Here is a 6,026-nt window from a genome sequence, read left to right as displayed (position 1 = left end):
ATGCTGCATCTATCTCTGTGTCGATCGATGGGCCAGGATGAGATTCAGCCTCCGGAGCGGAGTTCTCAGTCAGACACACGCAGCCTCAAAGCTGCAGAGACTCAAACTCTTTCACCTAAAACTCAACTCAAAGCTGCAGACGTCTGGAAGCGACGAGTGTTTTCATATTAGTCATGAATTTAAAGCTGCACATGTAAACATTTTCTTTATGCTTCATACAAAACAAAGTCTCTCCACGCACTGAACTACAAACTTTAATTTATTCGCTTTTTGTCGTTTTTTAAGCCGTGGTCCTACGTAAGGAAATAGATGTTTTTTTATCCTTTTCTACCAGAAAATAAATGCAGCACAAAATAAACACTTTAGTTGCACAAACTAAGTGTTTTTATCTGCCTGGAGCTGGGAGAGTTAGGAGATATTCAGGAGTTTAGTTTGGAGAACTTGTTTGCAGGAAATATGGATTTAAAAGAGAACTTTAAGTGAGACGAACAAGGATTACATCTTCACTCTGCTGCAGAAACAGTGAGTTATTAATAAACGCTGTATTTCTATCAAATACATTAAAAGTATAGTGCATCTAAATGGTCCGTTCACAAGGTTATTGTGTCTATTTTCAGAGCAGGATTTGAATTTAGTGAGCAATAAATGACTCAAGCTCGTCAATGACAGACGTCACTCATTTTCATCTTACAAGATGAATTTGCATCATCTGCCAAAACACTGATCTGTGAAGGAAAGACGCCATCACCCTCCGCTGATCATCCTGCAGCTCCGTCCTTGAGCGAGACTGTCTTTGTACGTTTGTGTGGATAAGAGCAGCAGCAGATGATGCAGAGGATCCAGGCGGTGAAGTGGTAATCAGTCAGTAACCAGGGATTTGAGGATTTAAGGATTGGAAGGCCGCCCTTCAGAGAGCAGCATCATTTGGTTCCATCGGGTTGTCAAAGTCTCTTCAGCTGCATGATCGTGAAAACAAAGCTTTTTCCTGAAACTGACCAAACCCCTCACAGGATTTATGATTTGCACGAATGCACATTTTATACATTCTTCATCAGGAATCAACACAAAACCCGTGAACACGCTGCCTCAGGACCGACGAGGCTGCAGACTTCAGGTGTGTTTGCCTGAAGTTACAGACGGCTAATCCGTGGCCTTTTCCCGCTGCTGCTACGGAGAAGAGGATGAATGAGTCATTTTCCCGTGAGCAGGTTGGGGAGCCTGGAGTGTGGAGATGAAGTGAACGGACAGATGGAGGTGAGAGGAGGAGGAGAAATGAGCTGGGGGAGAAGAGGGAGAAGAAGTCTCCTGTTCTCTCTGCAGAGACTCCGGCAGCTTCATCGTTTTACTTTAACAAACTAAAATGTCGCACTATGAAGATGAAACTATACTCTTATTGTTAAGGAGTGTTTTACTGTTGAATAAATAATTAGTCGTAGAAATTGGAAACTTTAAGTTCCATTAATGCAAACTTTAACAGACTTAAAGCAGCTGTGTTAATCTAACTTGTTCACTTCATTTGGAAGAAGTTACTACCAATTGAAGTAATTTTCGAAAGTTTGTAGGACAATGCCCTTTTTTCAAATGCTGCAAATACTCCTCAACTGACAAGAAAATTCTCACCAGGTTTTCAGGAATTCCCGTATTTGCATTCTGGCCGCATCTGAAATACATTCCTGGCGTCTCTTCCCATAACCAACCTGGCCGACAAGCGAACGCTCCGTTGTTCTGATGCAAAGCGAGCCGGGCTGATAGCGAGGGTCCTTGATAAAGAGCTGAATAGAAGGGCTCCTTTTCAGACCCCACTGTTCCCATTCAGCGCCGATGAATGGACGCGTCGAATCCAGTCTGAGTCTCCAAAAAGAGCTGAACTTCGGGGCAGCAACGGAAAACATTTACCTCTTTATACAAACACGGCTGCTTCTTGTGTTCTCAGGAGGCGTCTGCATTCCAGACTTTAACTCTTTCTCTTATTTTCTTGAATTCTGATTAATGTGCAAACATTAAAATATCATTAAACAGAATCTCACGTTGCAAATATGAAGCTTTCTGCAGGAAAATGTTGATAAAACCAGTTCATCCTGCAGAGACATCGCTGCACAAAAGTCTTCTTCTGTGGCGATGTGATTAAAACACAACATACGAACATACGACAGGATAACGACTCAGCTCACCATTCCAACTCTTATCTCAACTACTATTGGATAGATTGCCGTGAAATTTGGTGCTAATACTCTTGGTCCTCAGAGGATGAATCCTTCTGACTTTGGTGATCCTCTGACCTTTCCTGCAGCGCCACCATAAGCTCAAAAATTCCCCAAAACGTTGCATGTTCTCGAAGTAAGAAAAGCAGAAAATCTTCACATTTAAGAAGCTTGAGAGTTACTTTGATGAATACTCAACTAATCGTTTATGCAGAATAAAACCCTTCCAGGGAATGAAAGTAAATGATTAAAGAAGGAAGTCTGACAACTTTTCCCAAAGTTCTCCTCCACGTCGTGGTCTTCCTTTGAGATGGAGATCGTATAACAATAAACGTATGTCTTCAACAGCTTTCAGAGGATGTTTTGAAGTAAATATACAAAACAAACCTTTGAATAAAGACGTAACTGACTGATGCATTGTGCAGATGCATTGTTCAGCTTCAGTCTGTTGAACGGCGTCAGGCTCTTCTTCATGTGGAACAAATGAAAACTTCAGCCTGTGTGATTTAGCTGGTGGTCTCTGCAGCCTGAGACGCTGAAGAGTTTGAGAAATCCTTTTCTAAAAGCACACGTCCAAGGTGAGTCCGGCCCGCTGGATGGAGATCAGAGCCCTGCACTGATCTCCAGTCAGTCAATAAGTCGCCTCGTGGATATCCATCATATCCCCCCTCGGCCCCTGACGGTGCAGAATGAAAGAGCGTGTTCAGGGCGGTCAGATAAATCACCGCGCTTTCACCTTTCTGAAGCTGCTGCTGTAGCATTCATCATGCAGAGAAAGGCGCAGAGAAGCCTGATGGGTTCTAAAAGCCCTCAGATTTTGGGATGTGACTGAACCCTCTGAGGCCAAACACAAAAGCACGAGCTGCATAAGATGAGAGCTCATGAATTGACAACAAAAAGTGAGAGAAGAGGAGACTTTTTGCCCTTCGATGTCAAACTTTTAAAAGAAAATATTAGAAGACAAGTCAAATGCAGGAAACGCGATAAAGAGAACCTGAAGAAGAGGAGTTCACGAACTGAATCAATCACAATCTGATGAGACGAAGCTGCACTGGCTCCAGATGTCTACGTGATTAAGTAGGACGATGCATAATGAGAGCTGTAAGAGGAGTCACTCCTCTCCCGTTGGTTCTCTCCAGCTGTTGTCGTCGGTCTAATTAGACTTTGGTTGCTGCCTTTAAAAGCTCCCCGAGGCGTCGCTGAGAGGGAGAACAAAGCGGCAGCACGATGCACAGGTCTGGACTTTACAACTTCCCCGAGTAGAGCAGGACGTTTCCTTTCAGCTTGTTGATGTCTTTGAGGTCATCGCATTCAGACATCAACTCTAATCTGACTTTTGAACTTCTCTTTTTCATATTTGACTCCTTTTGTGAGAGATTTCATTTTTAAACTCAAGTGAACTAAAATGCATGCAGAGCTTCCGACTTCTGCAAATATCCAAGTCAGGATAACACATGCAAAGTAGGAAAGGTTGTGACTTTTTGACTCTGCAGGGTGACAGCTGCTTGAGCTCGGCCCGTTCTGCTGCTGTCACATACCTGGAGACAAGCCCTGAAAGTCAAACAGCGGATGCATGTGGCTGACAGATACTTCACTGAAATCTCTTTGCTGTAAACAGTCACGGAGTCGCCGCTTTTCTGAGCTCATTTCGAGACGTGCTGTCTTCCTCTTGTCGTCTTTTTTGCCGAGTCGTTGTCGACTTCCCCGCTCTGCTCTGACAGCAGCTTTACGGGGAGGACGTTTTGTCAATGAGATGAAAGAGGAAGGTCTATTAGACTGAAGAAAGCTGTTTTTCTCTGAGCGTGGAGGAAAGAAATACTCTCTTTTCAAATATTCTGACTGTCATTTAAAGCCAATAAATCTCCATCAGATACCAGAGCGGTAAAAACATTTCTTCATGCGTTTAGAAGGTTTTTGGTATATCTTATTGTGGAATTCACATCCTTTTTGCATCACACTTTCAAATAAATCTCCTGTTGTTGTTGTTGTTATTATTAATGACCGTCCTGCTGCACGAGTCATTTCCTCTGCAGCTCCACTCGGCTTTATCTACAGGGACACAATGTGTTTTATTGTGTTTATTTGCTGCTTTGATGCTCCGTTTGTGTCAATGATTTCTTTATTGATTATGGAATAATAAGAAGCAACAGAAGGTCTGCGTGCAGCTTGACTTTATTGTCTGTGTTTCCTCTAATGGAACGAATTGAATGACTCGTGTTCCCAATTTAAAATAGAACAAGATATTAAGAAGTAGAAGAAGAGCAAGAGGACAGGCAGGAACGAGGCCAGTTTGAACTTTGAACTTAACATAAGTTCACTCCGTTGACCTTTAAAGGGACGGAGAGTCAGAGAATCCAAAATGGTGGCAGCTGTTGTAGTTGCACCATTTACTGCTGGGTGGCTTAACCTATAATAATACATTTTATTAATAATCTAATAACAGATAAATGCAGTAAAAATTTCAGTTTTTGCGAATGAAAGAAGCACAAAATATGAACCCTGAGTTCAGTGTTTGATTTAATGAACGTAGCTGTACTCCATCATTGGAAGTACACACCTGGAGGAGTACAAGTACAATGTGCAGAACAGTGTGTGTGTGTGTGTGTGTGGCCACACCCCCTCCCAGTGACGTCACGCATCCATCAGAGCAGCCCTCCTCGAGTCCTCCGGCAGACCGGAGCAGAGACGGACGTGAGCCGGCGTGTCTGCGCGTCTCTCCCCGTTAAAAACTTGTTGGACTGAGGCCCGATCATCTTATTTGAACCCTTTTATTACTTATTTTTATTTTTGTGAGCTTCAAGGCAAAAGAGACGAGGAAAAAGAAAAAGAAGCATCTCCATCAGCTCCTCACCTTTCCTCTCATAGCACCTCATGAGCGTCCGGGCTTCCAGCCAGCAGGAGGTCAGTTCACATTACGATCAACTTTACACTTCGTTTCTTCTGACTATCTTCTAAACCACCAGTTTACTCATTTTGTTCGCTAATTTAGCAGAAAAGTGTGCGGGAAGGAATTCGGCTGCATCAAAAGAAAACATCTGAGCAGCATTTATGTGATATTTCTATATTTGCTGCTCTGTTGTGATTCTACACGGTGGTGTCTCTGCTGTGCTTGTTATTACATGTATTGTACATCATGACTTTTAAAGTGTCTTTTTACATGTGCTGGTTTTCTATTGTGGTCCAGGTTTATGGTTATTTAGTGTTGTATGCTGTATTTCTATGATATTAATATTATATTAATTCTAGGAAGAAATTAAAAGCCTTTCTGCTCCTTTTTTACAATCATTCACTCTTTTTACTGATCTGTTGTATCAATAACTGCTAATCATTATTAAAATATGTTGCATAGAAACATTGAGGAAAGAAAAGACAATGAGCGCTATATTGTCACGTGTGCGCACGCCGGCCACGCGCGTGTGCGCCTCCTCAACCCTGCCAATAAGGTCATCTGATAAGCTGAAAATCCCCCCCCCCCTCTTCCTTCTATCAGGCAGCCTCGAGTTTGAAACATAAACTCCTCTTCCTCCTATCCTTGTTCCTCTTCCTCACTTTTATTTATTATTCTTTTATTATTCGTCCTCCTGCTGATATTCCCTCCTCTTCCTCCCCCTTTCTGCTGCCTCCTCTTCTTTTCTTCACTTGCTCCTCTTCACCTCACCTGCCTCCTCTTCCTTCCTTCTTCCTTTCCTTTCCCTTGTTCATAATCCTTCCTCCTACTCTTCTTCTTCTCTCCCCGTTTGTCCTCCTCATGTCCCTTCCCTCCTCCTCCTCCTCCTCTTCATCTCCTATCTGCTACCTCCTCTATGTTTCCTACCTTCCTTGTTC

General features: G+C 42.9%; 1 protein-coding gene across 1 annotated transcript in view; it reads left to right on the top strand.

Moving 5' to 3' along the window:
- The first annotated feature begins 4,891 nt into the window (after nt 1-4,891).
- sh3bp4a (SH3-domain binding protein 4a) overlaps nt 4,892-6,026 on the top strand; it is a 17,301-nt gene continuing 16,166 nt past the window's right edge. Inside the window, exon 1 of the mRNA XM_031852279.1 lies at nt 4,892-5,102. The gene's annotated coding sequence lies outside the window, so the exon portion shown is untranslated. The remainder of the gene's footprint in view (nt 5,103-6,026) is intronic.

This window comes from Anarrhichthys ocellatus, unplaced genomic scaffold, assembly GCF_004355925.1.
Source record: "Anarrhichthys ocellatus isolate YVR2014 unplaced genomic scaffold, GSC_Weel_1.0 scaffold12, whole genome shotgun sequence".
In the NCBI taxonomy this organism is placed as follows: domain Eukaryota; kingdom Metazoa; phylum Chordata; class Actinopteri; order Perciformes; family Anarhichadidae; genus Anarrhichthys; species Anarrhichthys ocellatus.
The sequence above is the reverse complement of the archived record's forward strand: the minus strand, read 5'-3'. Positions and strand labels throughout refer to the sequence as shown.